Source organism: Myxine glutinosa, chromosome 4, assembly GCF_964187855.1.
Source record: "Myxine glutinosa chromosome 4, kmMyxGlut1.1, whole genome shotgun sequence".
Classification (NCBI taxonomy): Eukaryota; Metazoa; Chordata; class Myxini; order Myxiniformes; family Myxinidae; genus Myxine; species Myxine glutinosa.
The window spans coordinates 110,009,947-110,029,570 of record NC_136264.1 but is presented as its reverse complement, the minus strand read 5'-3'; the positions used below and the strand labels follow the sequence as shown (position 1 = coordinate 110,029,570).

At 43.0% G+C, this 19,624-nt stretch overlaps 1 long non-coding RNA gene across 1 annotated transcript in view; it reads right to left on the bottom strand.

Moving 5' to 3' along the window:
- LOC137426236 (uncharacterized) overlaps positions 1 to 6,968 on the bottom strand; it is a 67,921-nt gene extending 60,953 nt beyond the window's left edge. The window contains exon 1 of the long non-coding RNA XR_010984224.2: positions 6,752 to 6,968. This is a non-coding gene — a long non-coding RNA (uncharacterized LOC137426236). The remainder of the gene's footprint in view (positions 1 to 6,751) is intronic.
- Between the last annotated feature and the right edge of the window lie 12,656 nt (positions 6,969 to 19,624).

Below are 19,624 nucleotides of genomic sequence, written 5' to 3'. Positions count from 1 at the left end.
CACACTTCCTCCCCCGCTGCCATTCAATTCTCCACACAACTCAGCACAATTCTATAGATGATGGTAGTACAAAAGGTGTTTCAAAGTTTGCCATGGCCTGCTACATGTGAAATCCCATTCACAGTTCAAATCATTGAATCATTACACATTTCCATTTTCAAAACGCATTTCAAAACTCAATAATCACCACTCGCTCACATTTTTCCAACCTCACGACCACATCAAAACACATAACCACAACACAAAAACATACGCCACCCACAAGACACTGTGTGGCTCCCATTCCATCCCCTCACCGGCCATGTCATCACTCTCACCCACCTCCCAACTCCAAATTACATGTCCCCAATTTCCCAAAGCAAGTCCTGAAGCCTGGGACAGTACTCCTCAAAACACTCACCTCAAGTGCAGGTAGTTGCAGGTTGGTCGGTCCAAGAGTGTCATCCACCCTCAAAATCCCAAAATTTCTCATCGAGCCTACCAAATACTCCCAAATTTCTCTTTTGTCCCCACTACACTGGCAGGTATGTGGATCCGCATCCAACGTGATCATCGCTACACAACTACCTGTGGCCACGACAGCTCTGCACCTCTACCGTGCAAGGGTCACCAGGACAAGGTGAGCAGTCAAAACGCCAACATGGCCCATGAGTGTCCATAAGGGCGCGACCCACCATCCATCCTTCGGCCCCCCTGTGAGGAACACAGCTGCATCAGCCCCAGCTGGCCAATGTGGTGAGCACTTGCTGCCACAACACACACTACCGTACACACAACCTCGGCCCTGGGGGGCACGGTCGCAGTGCGTGGCATCCCTACAGCCACGTCCCCTGCACCTCCACATCATCCCCCAGTCCGACTACAGAACTGCAGCCCCCCCCCCCCAGTGCTCACCCACACTTGACCACACCAAGGTCCAGTCAACAGCCATGCTCCACCAGGAGACCCACCCAGAAGACATGGTCCACACACCTCGGACACGCACAGCACCACGTTGACCCAAAGACCACACAACTGCATCCCCATGATCCCGGGTCCCAAATATCAGCACAGTTTCCCCCACAACCAGTTGAAAGCTGTGTCTTGCTACCCTATTAATTTTATCACAGCCTCCAACACTTTGGTCTACACACCTGGATCAATAATGGCGTCACTGTACAGTGTCCACCATGACATTTCAAAATCCACCCTTAAATTTCCATCTAACCCACAGATTACCAATGCCAAACATTTTTCACATTTCACTAACCTTACCAAAGAAAGATGCTTTGCCATACACATGCCAGCCGAGCATGGCCCATATGCTCGGCTCGTTACACATCTCCCCATTCATCAACCCCATGGCTCTCTTCCCAACCTGAGTCCATAAATCATAACGGAGCATCTGTGGAAGGTCACTCACACCATCACGTTCCACAGATGCCCCAATGGTTGTCTGGCAGGCTATCTCCATCCCTGTCCATTCGGTTTGACCCGCGTCCATAGACCAACCACCATGCCAGGTCACCACATGCTGGTTGTCCCAGAGTCTCTGGAGGAGGGTGCCAGGCCACATGCCCGGTGGTCACCACATCAGTCCCAAGTTGGCCGTCCGCAGTGCCACCACCAAAGTGCGACCCACAACACCTCCCCCTAGTGGTCCTCAATATTTGCCATCCCAGGCTTGAGAAACCACCTCGGACCCCCCTGGAGGTCTTAACCCCCACCAGGGTCCGGTGACCCTGCCGGCCCGAGCCACCGGCTCGGACGGCGCCCCGATGGACAAGGGACGCCACACTCCGCCAGACCCCCCGTGGGACCCAGGTCGTACCTCGACACCCAAGGCTGGACCCCATGCCCAAATCTCGCCATCACAGCCCCCCAGCTGGCTGGCATACCCAAATTTTGAAAGAGGCAACTTTTGACCGAGGCCATCACCCATGACCTCTCCATGTCCAAATCCCGCAGCCCGGGAACCAATCCCCACCATGGCTGCTCCAAATCAATTTCCCATTGTAATTTTATTTTAAATTTTCTTTTACAAATTTTCATTCCCACTGCCAAACCGCAGCTGCAGGGAACAACCTCTACCACCTGTGTTCTGCCCCTCCCTGCAGTTGATCCAAATTCCCTACAGGGACCAAATCTCCAGAAGCTCTATCTCCCGATCCTCCAAGATCCAAATCCAGCCCGGAGCCAACACACTCCCCCAACTGGTTGTCCAATTTTGGAGCCTCTGTTTCCAAATAGCAGTGTACGGTGAGCGTCCCCTCGGTCATTCCAACCACCTCCTCGGACCAACTCACCTCCTCACCCAGGCTCCTTTGGGCCTGAACAAGCTCTACCTCCAAGGGACTGTCACAGGTCTCCAGCCGCTGGATCAAATCATCCTCATCATTTCCACAAATCATTCCTGGCCCCGCTAGGCTTTGATCAATATCCCCAATAAATACCCGGTCCGGCTCCATTGCACGGACCCCCAAAAACTCTACCCCCTCTTGCTCCGCACCACCGCCCTGGTGCTGCACAATTCCAAATTCATCCCCCGGTTGGGGTGTTGACATCCACACGGTCCCGATAAACAACCAGGCCAGAATGTGGGAAACATTCCCCATTACAACTCTCACATTCCAAATTTCCTTCCCCCTTCACCTGTGGGCATTCTCCGCTCACCTGTGGACACTCCACGTTTACCTGCAGGCATTCCCCATCCAACTGTGGACATTCCCCGCTCCCCTGTACACTTGCCACAATTGCCATTTCCCCTTTTAATCCATTAATTTGGTCACTCATATCCTTCATTCCTTCCCTCCATTCATTCCCCTGGGACTCCATTTTATTTTCCATCCCTTCAATTTTATTTTCCAACCCACTTTTCATTTGTCCCATCTCATTACTCATTTTATTTTCCAGCCCGTCAATTTGTTCCTCCAATCGATCACTCATTGCCTTCATTCCTTCCCTACATTCATTCCCCTGGGACTCCATTTTTCTTTCCATTCGCTCACCCTGTGCGTTCATGTCTCCCATCTGCTTTCCCAATCGCTCACAATCGGCCCTCTGAGCATTTATTAAATTTACTATGGTCTGGAGATCTATCGGGGCCGTCCCAGCGGCGGGGGAGGTTCCAACGCTATCCTCCATTTCCGGCTCACTCCCGACGCTGACAGAAGCCTCGCTGCGTACCTCCATCTCGTCAATCTCCGACATCCGCCTTCCGGAAGATTGTTTCCCCCGCGCGTATTAATCTATCTATAATTCCAGTAATCTCTGTGTGTGTGTTTGTCTGTGTGTATGTCTGTGTGTCTGTGACCGCTGTTTCTCGACAACCACGGGTCCGATATACTTTAAACTTGCCAGGTATATTGCTGGGGACCTGAGGATGTGCCTTTTCAAGGTTTCATATTAATCGGACAAGTAGTTACCGAGCTATGTCCAAAAAACGATTCAACCAATCAGAGAGCAGCGAGCTATCACGTGTGCCGAACGTGCCGAACAGACTCTGCCTCAGACGGCACATTTGAGAGCGTATTCATTTATTTCACGTTGGCAAACTATGTTGGCGTTAAACTATGTTTTAAAACTAATTAAAACTAATTTGCGATTCATCGTAACTGCGATATGCGACCTTCCGGACAGTCAAATGAGGACGTCACTTCCGGACTTACGGATAGTCATAGTGACGACGTACTGATGCTGAACGTGGCGAGCAGACGCTGTAAGGTACGATCGATTGTAGTACACGTTTATAATAACTCTGCCGATACAGGCCCGATTAACTGCAGCGCCATCCGAGCTGCGGCGTCGGGACGATACATTCATTGTACGGTCACATCACGCACTTACGGGCACGCCCATGGGCTCATGGGCACGCCCATGCATGCATGGGCGAAGAGATATTTTTTTTTTTTTTTGGCAAGGAACGGGCACCCACGTACGGGCACGTCCTAGGCGAATAGACCAAACCATTTCATGTAAATAGAGGGGGGGGGGGATATAATTTTAGATATATATATAGTACGGGCATGCCCTAGTTTTAATAATTCCAGTAACACAATTTAAATTTGACGAAGACACGATATCGCGCTCCGTATGCCCAATTGATTACTAAATTTCTCCGCCTCGACTATAAAAATCTTGCGTTCGAACGTCGGGCGCAATGCACGCCCGACCGTGTCGATGTCTCGCCGCGGACAAAAAAATTTGTCCGACGGGTTCGAATCCGACACTCCTGACACCACTTGTCACGCAACCGCGATTAACACCACAGTTGCGGATGGCCAATTGCGAGGCTTTAACTCCCGAGGCGAGAACTCAATAGCGGATTCCAAATCAAACACTTAAACTAAAGTTAAACGCGCGGAATGGCGGACACAGCAAAGCTCCGTCGCCTTATCTATTAAAATCAAACACCCAGTAAACTGCGTTCAGATATATTCAGAAAATAATATAAGGATTTATTAATGAAAAGTAAAGACAGTGAAAAAGCCCGCGCCGGTAATAACTCTAATCAGAAGCCTAAATTGGGATCCCACACACAACAGATACCAAACACGATACGAGGGAGATTATGAATTACAAAAGAAACGTCACGTCGTGTACAGTGTACGCGGAGCCCGGGCTTATCTGTCTCTGTCGTCTTCTTGTAATACGGCCGCGCTCAGCCGCCACCAGGCCGTCTCCAAGCTCCGAGCCTCTCGCCGCCCACGAGGTCGGTGCACCAATCTACAAGGCACCCAACGCAGGCCAGCGGCTCCACCCAAGATCGATCCCCACACGAAGCACGAAAAGACAGGAACGGGGAGAACGCAGGTGTGACTGCACGTCTCGTCCTTCCAACTCGCTCCGGGACTGGTCTCAACTCAACTCCTCCGGCTCAACTGAAGTGAACTCTCTGCGGGAGTGCTGGCAGCCAACTCGTCTGCAGAACTCTTCTCAACTGCTGCGCAACTAAGAGCATCAACCACAAGAGACCAAAAGCTGCACTGCCAGAGAGGCAAGAGAACCAGAGCAAAGAGAGCGTTCGGCACTCCCTTAAATAACCTTGCTGGTGACGTCACGTCCCTTGGTGTGCCACCCAATCAGTGCCCTCCACCGAATCACAGGCCTGTAGTGTTGTGATAGCGCGTGGCACTCGAGGCCCAGCGGAGGTGTAGCTGGCTGCGGCCATCATCGGCAGTGTCCTGGCCTGGTTTCCTGTCCGTTTGTTCCGAAGTCATTGTCAGGGAAAGGAATTATTTAATGTTGCGCTAGTGACCTATCTAATGTTTATGTGGTCTGCAGTGCCATAATGGACAAAGGTTTGACTACTAGGTGAGACTCACAGGGGCGTTACCTTTAATCCCTCACTACTTAACACTCGAATCTCCAGGTAGATCCACAATCATACATCTTACCCCGACAAACGCCTAAACATCAAGAACTTATTACATGTAGAGTCCCTGTCACGACAGTCGAATACCTACCTATACAGATCTACCTAGCTCTAGATGTTGCTCTACCAAATTCATAACAGTATTTTAAATTGTTTTTTAGCTTCTTTTATTGTTAATTTATGTACTATTTTATTTATTTTAAATATATTTTTAAGGAAAACATGTTTTCACGTCCGTGGGAGTGACGTAAAGTAGCACATAATGACGTTCGCTGCCCGGTCATGAAAGAAATTATGATTCTCTTGACAAAGTGACATGAAGGTCAGGCAGTAAACCTCCCAACTGAGTTTCTCAACAGTCGTCAGCCTCAAGGACTCCCAACACACAGGTTGATTCTCAAGGTGGGAGCACCAATCATGCTTCTAAGGAATCTTGATCCACCAAAGCTGTGTAATGGAACACGATTGACAATCCAGCAAATGATGTGGCATGTCCTAGAGGCAACCATCCTCTCAGGACAATACAGAGGAGAGAAAGTATTCATTCCAAGGATACCACTTATTCCACCTGACCTTCCATTCTCCTTCAAGAGGATTCAGTTCCCCATCAGGCTATGTTTTGCTATGTCCATGAACAGGGCGCAGGGGCAATCAATGAAGGTTGTAGGCCTGAACTTCACAGAACAAGTGTTGCCCATGGCCAGCTGTACGTGGGTTGCTCGAGGGTTGGAAAACCAAGCAATCTTTCTGTCTTGGCACCAAGTAAGAAAACCAGAAATGTTGTATACCCAGAGGTTTTGAGAAATTGAAAATTGAAAAAACGTCATGTAGGAAATGTACTGTGATATTGCTCTAAAATATACATGTTCTTTTCATCATATATTTGTATTATTCTTATTCAACCCGGGCGAAGCCGGGTACCTCAGCTAGTATTATATATGTAGAATATTATATATATAGAATATTATATATATATATATATATATGTTTTTTTCAAATGCGGTATAATAAGGTTTTACTATATTAGGATCAGTCAGGTTAAAAAAAGTTTTACTTGTGACTTTTGGTTAGCTGATGCAACATGGGACCTAGTACTTGCAAGGTGTTGCATCATAAATGAACATTATTTTTCTAATCTAAGGTTTAACTCAAATGCTTAGCTCACACTTCCCTGAAGATCTTATCGATTGGGATTCATTGACATATCAATTAAGTACTGCAGTGAAATGCAGAAAAGATATTCTGAAATATAGGCATTCAATGTGTCATTGGTTTCATTCAGCGTTTGAGTCATTTTTAAATTTAACAGCACGGAGCACAGGAAATCGCGTGCAATTGCAGAGTCAAGTAAATATTTAGTGTATTTTATCGAATGTTTAGCTTCTGCGCTTACAATACCATTTGTATCTTCTTTCCAGGATGAATCCTTTGAAGTTCCTCGGATTTGGCAGGAGAGAAACATGGGACGAGGTTACGCGCAAGTGATACCTTAATCTTTGAGAACGCGGATACTTAAAACATCAAAAATGTAACACGAGTCGATGTGTGGCCATTTCGAATGATAAGAGATCAGGAAATTATCAAAGAGATGAGGCACAACTTGCTGTAATGCCTTGGTTTGGTTATGATGGGGAGAAGGCTGACCAATCTGTAGTTGTAAGAGGTTTTCGTCCACTTGTTGTGAAATTTTGGCACAATGCCTGCTTTTCAAAAGCAAACTGATTATTTTTTTTATCAGGTTAGTGACCTGAAGTGCATTGATTTAGCTTAATGATTAATTTTGTTGTTTTTAATTTTACAGGGTGGTCATAAAGTGGGGAATCAGAACATTTTGAATGTTATTTTTAGTTCACCTTTTTCAGGGACGATGAAATTGTTTCACCCATATATGTACGATTGATAATATCTTTTTATTTTTAAAGATGTGTGATGAAAGTACATGCAGTAATGAAGAGAGGGTTGTAGTCTCGGTGTGAATACATGAAGAACATGGGCCAAACAGAAAGTCCCAGACATCAGTCGTGTGTATCTTGGACGTTTTGGAAAGGATGCACCAACGCCAAGGAACTGGGCATCCCCAAAAGCATTCAATCAATCAATCAATCAATCAATCAATTCGGTTTTATTAGAATAAAATAAAAAATAAAAAATGTACATGACTGTAGTCCAAGGACTAATAATGTCAAGTGTGCAATATAAATAATTTCACATAGTAACAATTACATTATACAGATAGAAAAAGAAATCAATTATCTATTTGCATTGGTGAATCAATCAAAACAGAAGAAATTCATTTAAAAGGTTGAAATGCTTCGGTCAATATATGAATGTCAATAATTACATTCAAAATATCTAAATATTTGTATTAAATAGCCTACACTGACCTAAAAATAGTATAATATATAACATTACAAAAATTAAATATTCAATCAATAATAATCAAAGTATTTCAAATTATACATCTTATTTCAATTATTCAGGAAAAATGCATTTACTTTGTGTAAAATAGTACATGCTGTTAATAAAAATTTTAATCTTTCGAGATTATTACAGAAATTCGGAAAATCAACCTAACAAGACAAAAGGAATTAATTTAAAAAGTTAAAATACATTAATCATGCTGCCCAAATTATGCATTATATTTCAATAATACAAGATAAATATATTTACTTTGTATTAAATTACACATGCTGGTAATAAAAGTTGAAATTTTTCGAAATTATTGAAGAAATGCAGAAAATCAAAACAAACAGAAAAAAAATCATTAAAAGGATTAAAATACATCAATCATGTTTCAACTGGACATTTAACAGTTTCACTGGAGCAGGGACACTAGATTGTTTATATCGCTGAGTTCTTGATTGAGGAATGTGTATGTGGTGATTATGCAGAAAGTTTTGAAAGAAGACATGGAAGTGTGCTTGGATAATGCTAGTGATCATAGACAAATTTAGCTGAATGTTGTCGAATTGATCCCCCACTTTGTGGCCACACTGAATCATATTGTGACGGTTGTGCACCCGCAGAGGATGCCGTGCACCTCTCGGGTGGGTAAAAGTACACACAAGTAAGGTTAGAGTCAGTAATATCTTCGTATACTGTTTAGCATTTAAGTTGGATCAATACATGGGGATAAATATGCATTTTTATGCATGGTCTAATACTCATAATGGAGCTGACTGGCACACACACATGCTGATGAGACAAACACTTAACACAGCCAAATAGCTTGGAGGAGGTGACGTCACTGCCGTCACTTCCTGGAATACTCTGGGTACCAGTGACATCATAACAATGGCGCCGCTTTCCTCACCGCTCTCAACGGAGCATTCCTCAGAAGGAATTTCCTTCTCCCCATGGATGCCAACTGATGGGGATTGTCCATGCTCTATCCTTTTAAATGCTGAATGTCAAGCAAGGAAGCAGCACGTACCATTTTTGAAGTCTTTCCTATGACTCGTAGCGGTCCAAACCAGATGGGTATTTTTTAAGAGAGACGATCTCCTTACTGGATGGAAGTTGGCTCCCTTTGGGAGCTCATCCGATTTTTTCCAGGTATTGTTTTTAATCCTGGCAAGGTGCCACAGTCACCCTCACTGGCAAGGTGTTGGTTTAGGCACTGACAACCCAACCATGTGGAAGGTAGCACTAGGTTACATCTATCTATAATTCCAGTAATCTCTGTATGTCTGTGTGTTTGTCTGTGTGTTTGTCGTTTGTCTGTGACCGCTGTTTCTCGACAACCACGGGTCCGATATACTTGAAACTTGCCAGGTATATTGCTGGAGACCCGAGGATGTGCCTTTTCAAGGTTTCATATTAATCAGAGAAGTAGTTACCGAGCTATGGCGATTTCTTTACCAAACTCCGCAAGCCGTTCGCTTTGGACCAAACCATTTCATGTAAATAGAGGGGGGGGATTGTCACCGTACTCGCAAGCCGTTCGCTTTGGCTTTGCGAATGGACCAAACCATTTCATGTAAATAGAGGGGGGGGATATAATTTTAGATATACTATATATAGTACGGGCATGCCCTAGTGTTACCAATGGCAGTCTCAACAGACTTACCTGACGAAAAGCATTGTGAGCGTGAGTAGCACAAGTTAATGTCCTTTCACCCTCTCTACCTTCCCTCTTCTCAACATCTCACAAACAACACCACCACACACTTTTCCAAACAACAAGCGCCTCACTCTTCCGCGAAGGAGCGAACATGGCAAAACAAGGACAAAGAGCCAAACCCTCCTCCATCTGCGATCCAACTCCACCAATCCAGTGTGACCACAGCAGGAGTAGCAAAACCCATGATGGTCTGACTAATGTTGGGATTAACTTATACCAGCCCAAGTGTAGGTGAATGGAGATAGCAAAACAAAGAAGAGAGAAATGCGGCAGATCAGTTCATCTGCACAGTTCACTTGGAGAGTTCGTTCATCTTTGCCTGAGCAGTTCATCTGTACAGTCCACTTGGATCTGTCAATATATACAGACCCCTTTTGCCCTTCCAGTCACTTAATCTTTTGTTCGCTTCACCCTTCACAACATTCCTTGGCACGCTACACTTTTCCACTCACTTCATTTCCACACACACACTTTCATACAGACCACAACACCTTTTCTTCTTTTTCTTCTTCTTCATTTTCTTCTTCATTTTCTATTTTGTTCTTTCATGCTTCCTAACTGTATCTTTTCCTTTCCTTCATATTTTCCACGGCTTTTACACACACTGGTACACCTTCACACCTGGCGCACCTTCTCCACACCATGTTCATTGCCACGCTGCCTCGGAAACGCCGCCTGCCCTTGCACGACAGAACACGATTACCAAAACCCACACAGGTCATTGCGTTGGGGCGTTTGAACCTCCCACAGAATCCCCATATGACTGGGCCATGCCACAAGAGGAAGGAATGCAATGTGAGGGGAAACGAGCCTGAACCACTGAGCAGTGGGCACAGTCACCTCCACTGAGGTTGCTGAAGGTGTGCCAGGGCACGTAATAGTCTCTATACTTTTCTGGCACACTATCTCTTTACACCTCTTCCCAAACTATTTGTGTTCTTCCTTCGGGTGTTTGGATCCATTAGTGCAAAGGTGCTAAGCCATTGTTCTAAGGCATCCGAGGGTGGGAATATTCATGTAGCGGACAGGCAGGAATGCATACATGTTGCAAATTATTAGATATACTTTGCTTTGCCCCACCACCCCCCCTCCCCCCCACCCCCCCCTCCCCCCCCCCCACCCCTTGAATTATACTGCCATTTTCCCCTTTGAATTCCCCAACTGCCATCCTTCCCGCCCTTTCCCATTCAATTGATTGTGTTGTAATAACATATATGGAAGTTTTATACCATGTTGTGATTTATTCTGATTGGGTTTGATCTGGGATTGCGCTCCTGGGATGATTGGTCCGAATACATAATTGTAATGGTACCAATAGAGTGCTGCCGGTGACGCTGGTTCCCTCAGCCAATTAAGTAGCTGCAACGTAGTCGTCGGCACGGTTCCCCATCTGCTTCATTCATCTCACAGGTACGGTAAGCTAACCATAGGCATGAAGATCCAGCCAGGGATGAACGCTATCGATGGTGTCCGTGGTCTTTTTATAGACATGTCGATGGAGTTATCCTCCCATGCGGCCATCACAATATAATTAATCAAAATATAGGAAAAACACATTATATTCTTATACGAGTACTCAATGTAACTTATAGAAGAGCTTCAAGGCATCAATTAACCAATATATCTTATAGAAAAGCTTCAAGGTATTCATTAACCAGTAAAGCGTGATGACATCGTGTGCAAAGGGCAAAGTAACGAATGTCCTTTCTACACAAGCAAGTTCTGAAATAGTTTGAGCAAGGGCCAAATGTTTCCCATTAACAGAAGTCCAGAGTACAAGATTCTGGTGAGTTGAGATGCTGCAGGTGTAGCTTGAACAAATTGGAACTCCCTGGTGAAATCAAGGCATGAGCCAAAATGTCGAATCTGATGCCTTTGAATGAAATCAATCATGAAGAGCTTAACTTCTGTAGCTTTTCATGTTTGTCTTAGACAGGATTATAAAAATCCTAGCCACCTGGGAATAATTGATTAGGTTAATTATAGATTAATAATCTGGTAATAATTGATTAATTAGAGCAGGGGGAGATTAATTATAAAGATCCTAGCGAGCTGGGAATAATTGATTAGGTGCGAGCTGATTGGTTGTTCCCTCCAATTACAGGTGAGAGACGTGATTGGGTCTTGTTATTTTCATTTATATGTTAACTGCTGATGACATTGAATGTGGTACATGTTTGTGAGCCTCAGTGGTGCATGTTTCTGCCTACACTGTTGCTGATGACTAGCAGTGAGTGATGAAACTAGTCCAGCGGCTGAGCAGGGTGTGTAGTATTGATTTCTCATGCATGTGTGATGTACTTGTGAATGCTTGCAGCTGTAGAGGAACCAAGGTAGGGTTTGACACAGCAAAGGGCTTACCTTGTGTAACTTTTCTTGGTTGTTTTAGGCAGCCTTCTTTTGCCGGAAGAGCAGGGGGGTTTATATATATATATACAGACTTGGCATTTAATATGGAATATATTTTTTGTGGGGGTGAACTTACTTTTCAAGATGACTTAGAACCAAAAGTTAATTGGAATTATGTTGAAATTATTCTAGATTTTGTTAATGTGACCTTTAAAAGAAACAAAAACCACATTTGACATTTCAAAGCAAATAAATTGATCCTTGAAAGTGATGTAAACTGATATCGAACTCAATTCACGGACAGTACTGTGTTAAACTTCTGTGCGTTTTCCAGAAGTATCTCTTTATTTTGCACATTAGCCCAAATTGTTTTTTTAACAAAAACAAAAGTTAAATTACGACTGGGATTACGGACAGCATAATTACAGTTCAGTACTTCGTGTATGTGTAACCCCCGCGAGCATTCAGGAGAGCACGTACACGTTGAGGCATGCTGTTCAAGAGATTTAACAAGGTTTGGACAGGAATCGTTTCCATGTATACACAAAGAATTAAGTTAAGCACCCCCCCCGTTTTTTTACAACCTCGCACATTACAAGTTTGTTGTCGTCAAAACAGTGTAATATACCCATGATATTGCTATATTTTCTGGAGAAGTGATATTATGGTCACATAAAAACATAACAATCATGCCGTTTTCAATATTTTATTCTGAATAATTTAAGGTGAAATTTTTTGGGAATTTTAGGCATATTTTCACCTCAATTTAAGTATGGAGCTATAGGTCCATCACGGACAGTGTGGATGACGTTTATGTTTTCTAACGTACAGTCATTGTTCTGAGAAGACCTCTAGCGATCTTTGCGTCAATCACGACCACGTGGATGATAACACGTGCTGCACGAGCGATGGGCGTCACAGATGAGTGCACTCATCTGCATTTCATCAATGGATAATTGCTAATGTCATACCAATCATTATTTGATCTCACATACCTTAGAATATATGCCAATGTATACATATACACAAAGAATATATATTAGGGGGTGCTTAACTTAATTATTTGTGTAGGGGGTGCTTAACTTAATTCTTTGTGTATAGTTACAATAGCCTGCTGCAATTCACGCACAGAGGCAGGCTGCTGGTCCAAGTTGTCGATTTGACGCATTAATTCTGCCCACAAGTTCTCTATCGGATTCATATCCGGGGACATGGCAGGCCACTCCATATGCTCTACACCACGGTCAGCAAGAAAGTGTTGGATCATGCGAGCATGATGAGGCCGTGCATTGTCATCTTGGAAGACAAAGTTTCCTCGAAAGGCTGCACGAGCAAATGGAAGCAAAGTTTCTTCCAGAATGGCCCTGAACTTGAACTGGTTCAGGGTTCCATTCAGAACAACCAGGTCAGTTTTGCCCCCTGCATGAAAAGCAGCCCAAACGGTCACCCCACCACCTCCAGCTTGGACTCTTGGCACTATACAACCTTCGTTGTAGGCTTCATGCACTTGTCTGCGCACTCGGACACGGCCATCTTGACGATAGACCAGAAATCTAGACTTGTCACTGAAGGTCACGTGATTCCAGTGTCCTAGCTGCCATTGACGGTGCTCTCTCGCCCACTGTAATCGGCGCTGTCGGTGTTGTCTGGTCAGACGTGGCTTTCTCAGGGGATGCCTGGTACGATAGCCTGCTTGAACCAGTCGTTGGTTGACTAGCCTTCTGGATACAGGCACATTTGTCAGTTTCTGCCACTCAGCCCTAAGCCGATTAGCTGACTTGGTACGGCCATTGCGGACTAACCGGTGCAGCTGGCGATCATCCCTCCTTGTGGTTCTGCGGGGACGTCCTGACCTCGGTATTAGAGTAGGGACACCCCTCTGAGCATTTCGTTTCAGGATCTTTGACACCTGACCTTGAGTGATGCCATACTGCTGAGCAATAGCATGCTGTTTCATTCCGGAATTTCGTAAAGCCACCACTAAATGACAAACAGCATTGTCGAGTTGACGGACCATCTCCAGGGGAAACGGCAATAACTTTTGTAGACGTGCAGCAGTTGTTTTCCACTAATACAGAACACAACAACCCTTATATACCCAATTGTGAAGCCAATCGTCAAATGTACCTGTCCGTACATTTTGTCACGCCACCTGTGATATAATCCTGTTATTGACTTCTTGCTGCGACAGACAATCAGTGACATGGTTCTTTTAACAAAGAAATTACCGAAGCGTGAAAGAAACTCACCAGATTGATATACCGAGTTCAGAAAGTAAACCCAAGTCAAGAAAAAAAAAAAATTCCATATTAAATGCCAAGTCTGTATATACATATATATATATATAATATCACATACAGTCACATGAAAAAGTAAGTACACCCCATGTAAAGTTTTGACCTTTTCAACATATTTCAACATACAGCTGTTTGATCTTCATTTCAACAATATTGATAGATAAAGGTGATATAATATAACAAATATCATGAAACTTTTACATTTTGTAGTCCATTGTATAATTTAAATAAACATAAATGCAAATTTCACATGTGGAAAAAGTAAGTACACCCCTAAATTTATCACTACTTCAAATACCTAAAATTAGAATCAGCTGCACCAGCTCCAGGTGCAAGTGATAGGAACATCATTAGAGAGGATCTTGGAGGAACCTGTCTTATTTAAACCTGGGAGGTGTGCTCTTTGTTGTTGAAGTGTGTGGCGTCACCATGTCCAGATCAAAAGAGCTCTCTGAGACCTTCAGAAAGAAGGTTATAGATGCCTACGAGTTTGGGAATGGATTCAAAAAGATCTCCAAACAATTTGAAATTGAAACATTCGACTGTCCGGAAGATCATCTACAAGTGGAGAAGATTCCAAGCAACTGCCAACTTGTTCAGGCCAGGCCGCCCCAGCAAGTTCAGCCTGAGAGCAGTCTGCAAGATGCTGAAAGAAGTCTCAAAGAACCCCAGAATGTCATCACGGGACCTACAGGTAGCTCTTGCCACTGTTGATGTCAAAGTGCACGAGTCCACCATTAGAAAGAGGCTGCACAAATTTGATCTACATGGGAGGTGTGCCAGGAGGAAACCTTTGCTGTCCAGAAAGAACATCAGGGCAAGACTAAAGTTTGCCAATGAACACCGAGGCAAAGACCAGCACATCTGGAACAATGTGCTCTGGACAGATGAGTCAAATGTAGAGCTATTTGGCCACAGTCCCAGAAGACATATTTGGCGAAAACCAAAGACAGCATTTGACCACAATAACCTGATACCAACTGTAAAGCATGGTGGTGGAAATATTATGGTTTGGGGCAGCTTTGCTGCATCAGGGCCTGGGCAGCTCACCATCATAGAATCCACTATGAATTCTTCCTTGTACCAGACGGTGCTTGAAGATAATGTGAGGCCATCTGTCGGAAAGTTGAAGCTCAACCGAAGGTGGACCTTGTAACATGACAATGACCCTATACATACCAGTAAATCCACCATGGAATGGTTGAAAAGAAAGAAATGGAGGGTTCTGGAATGGCCAAGTCAAAGCCCGCATCTAAATCCCATCGAGATGTTGTGGGGGGATTTGAAACGAGCTGTGCATGCAAGAAACCCCTCAAACATCGCACAGCTGAAATAATTCTGCATGGAGGAGTGGGCAAACATTTCTCCCAGTCGATGTCAGAGACTGGTAGACAGTTATAAGAAACGCCTACTTGAGGTTGTTTCTGCCAAAGGGGGCAATACCACCTATTAGAGCCAAGGGTGTGCTTACTTTTTCCACATGCGAAATTTGCATTCATGTTTATTTAAATTATACAATGGACTACAAAATGTAAATGTTTCATGATTATTTGTTATATTATATCACCTTTAACTATCATTATTGTTTAAATGAAGATCAAATAGCCGTATGTTGAAATATGTTGAAAAAGTCAAAACTTTACATGGGGTGTACTTACTTTTTCACGTGACTGTACATATTATTTTATTTTATTTTTTCATTTATTTATTTATTATTATTTGAGATAGGATTGCGTACTTAAAACTATATTGCACTCCACATGTTTTACTCCTATTTGGTACAGTTCAATCAATTGCGAAATTTGTGTTTGAGGTTGTTAAATTATGTATTGATTTATCATACAAATACTCCAGTATCATACAAATACTGGATACTTTGTACATGTTCTGACAAACTGATTAGACTGGTGCATACATACTTACATGGTGTGTATACATGTGGAGGCGTGAAAGGTGAAAACCTCCACCATATTTGCTCACATAATATAAAGATTACCCCTCACACCATTTCGGTATATTGGCAGTCCAATGGAAGCAATTTTTGACTTCTCCAAAGTACCACTCTGTCAGGGAGTACACTTGAATTCTTAATATACACAAAGAGCAAAAATTATACAAACAACTTTATGACTTCCCCGAAGAATGTTTAGATGTGTGCTGCAGCGCCTCTTCTGGAACACATTAGTACCGCGAAACATTAGTCACATACATGAAGGTCTAACATGTATGTTAGATGGTAGTTATACTGCGTATTTAGTAACTCCTGCAATTTCGATCAAGTAATTAATACGTAAAGAGGTCACTGTGCAAATATTGTATAAATATTTTATTTCCTTTTTTTTCCCCATTATCTACAAGACTCATGTCAGGAATGTAATAAAATACTCACTGCCTACCTACATGGGAGCATCTGAGACAAACTCAGGAAGCTCAATTCCATCTAGCACAACGATAATACTTAATTGGTGTACCACCATCTCAAATCAATATCCACCAACTACATCACTGGCAAATCTGTGGCAGCAGTGTGCACTATCTACACTCTTTACAGAATGCACTGCCTCAACTCACCCTTAGTGCTCCAATAACTCTTTCCAGCACCACAACATGGACAAAACTCCACAAGGCTAGCATCATGTTGAGTACCACACCATCTCCATATTCCACTTCAAGCCACAAAACATCCTGACTTAGATGTATGTCACATTGGCCTTTCATCATAAGCTGAATTGAAATCCTGAAATGCTCTTCCAAGCACAGGTGGGCATTCCCCATAGGGAGTCCCCATAGGGACTGCAGTGGTTGAAAGAGGAGACCTACTATCTTCTTCTCAAGGGAACTTAGAATGCTGCCTATGTGCAGAGGTACTCACATCCCACAAGTGAATAATAGAGGAAAGAAAAATCTGCATACCTATTATTATTTATTGAAAAACTACTGACCAGCCTCATACATCGCTTTAATAATCATTCAAAACATTTAGTTACAATCACATTGCTTTGCCCCCCCACCCCCCACCCATTCATTCATTCATTCATTCATTCTCCCAGTAATTCAAGCTCCTTGAGTTTAATTTCCCTCTGATACTCCATGTCCCGTTCCTTTAAGTCCCTTTCAGCTCTCCTTTCCTCTGCTCTTTCCTCTCCTTCATTTTCTACTTACAGAAACCTGGTGTTGCCAAACCAAGCCTGGTGTTGGCTTAGCGGTTAGGGTGCAGGCTTGGGATCCGAGGTTCCTGAGTTCGAATCCCGGTTGATCGCTGAATTAACGCCAGGGGGGTTGACTCAGCCTGTCATCCTTCCGAGGTTGGCAAAATGAGTACCAGCTTGCTGGGATGAATGATCCTGGTGCATACCCAGATTTACAATAGGTACACTGTATCCCTGCATCGTAAGAGGAGATTAAGGGTTGGCATCAGGAAGGGCATCTGGCCATAAAAACATTGCCTCAAACAGGGAACCATGATTGTCATGGGGCCCGCAAGGCTAACCCCCGCTCCAGTGGGGAAAATGGCCTTAAAATGATCATTCATTCATTCATTCACATTGTGTCAAAACTATAACCATGTTAATGAATTATTTAATTACAAAACTTCATGCCCTCCCTTCCCCACCCACCAAGTTTTAACATGAAAAGGCCTGCTTGCTTGTTGGCGAGACTCCTAAAAAGTTACAACAAGCAGGAACCTTTTAACTTTTTAATCAAAGACTGATTAATTTTCATTGGTATGAAAAAAATGCACACAATTCTAGAATATCTCACCACACATCACATGGGCAATGTATTCAGCATTACTTTAGTCTTATGTAATGCAATTCTTGTCATTGCTTGGGTTGGTTAAAAAATGAAAGAATTCTGCTTGAATTATTGGGGGAATTCCACCGTTTCATTACCTCATCGAGATTCTGACAAGGTATGGTAGTGTCACTTCAAGTAATCTCGTATTTTTGAGGTTTAAAAAAGCACCGATAGTTGAGACTTATCACACATGGTTATATATATATATATATATATATATATATATATATATATCTATATTATAATAGCCGTAGATGATTCTGTCTGTCTGTCTGTCTATCTGTTGGGTGTCTGTCCGGGGTGTGGCTTACTCGGTTTGCAGAGTAGCTCCACCCATAGCTACCACCCATTCTGGGAGTGGCTATAAACAAATATCCACCATTTTATTAACTCGCATAGCTTTGAGTCCTGTTTTGTAGGCCCGTGGTGTCTTGCTCTCCCCCAGTTTTATTTCAAATCAAATTCGATAAATCATTTTATTTTTCACAGTCGCTAACATAGTTTTAGACTCGGTTGAAAAAAAACGGGAAGAAAATCCGATGAAAGTTGCCGTTTATAGAACGAAATGAATTCTCAAAGGCCTGTAACTTCAAGGCCATTGAGTCTCTCTCACGCCTTTATCTCCAATCTAACTCACCATATGATTTCATTTTTATCGATGGTTTTACTTTTAGACTCGGTGTCAGCAATAATTGAGAACAATCCACACACGCGGGAAAATGCAGAGATATATTTTTTAAAATCGCGTCATGGTGTATCATACACCGCCCAACATGACACCGCCGGCAATGTGTCGATATATATTAAAAATTCGCTTTTGCTTTTCCGTTATGATATATTACTATTTCGTTTGATGATAGTTGTCACAAAAACGTCAACAATGATGCCGACATATATTTCTTCGTTTTTATTTCATTCAACATATTAGCCGGAAGTAAAATATGTTTCAGGAAATTACCGAGAGATATTTCTTCGTTTTTTTTATTAGTTATGTGCGCATACACTTTAAATAGGTTTATTTGAAATCTTTAATTTTCCACAAACATTCCACACACGCGGGAAAATGCAGAGATATATTTTTTAAAATCGCGTCATGGTGTATCATACACCGCCCAACATGACACCGACGGCAATGTGTCGATATCTATTTTAAATTCGATATATCATTTCATTTTTCACAGTCGCTAACATAGTTTTAGACTCGGTTGAAAAAAAACGAGAAGAAAATCCGATGAAAGTTGCCGTTTATAGAACGAAATGAATTCTCAAATGCCTGTAACTTCAAGGCCATTGAGTCTCTCTCACGCCTTTATCTCCAATCTAACTCACCATATGATTTCATTTTTATCGATGGTTTTAGAGTCGGTGTCAGCAATAATTGAGAACATTCCACACACGCGGGAAAATGCAGATATATTTTTTAAAATCGCGTCATGGTGTATCATACACCGCCTAACATGACACCGACGGCAACGTGTCGATACATATTAAAAATTCGATATATCATTTCATTTTTCACAGTCGCTAACATAGTTTTCGACTCGGTTGAAAAAAAACGGGAAGGAAATCCAATGAAAGTTGCCGTTTATAGAACGAAATGAATTCTCAAACGCCTGTAACTTCAACTTCAAGGCCATTGAGTCTCTCTCACGCCTTTATCTCCAATCTAACTCACCATATGATTTCATTTTTATCGATGGTTTT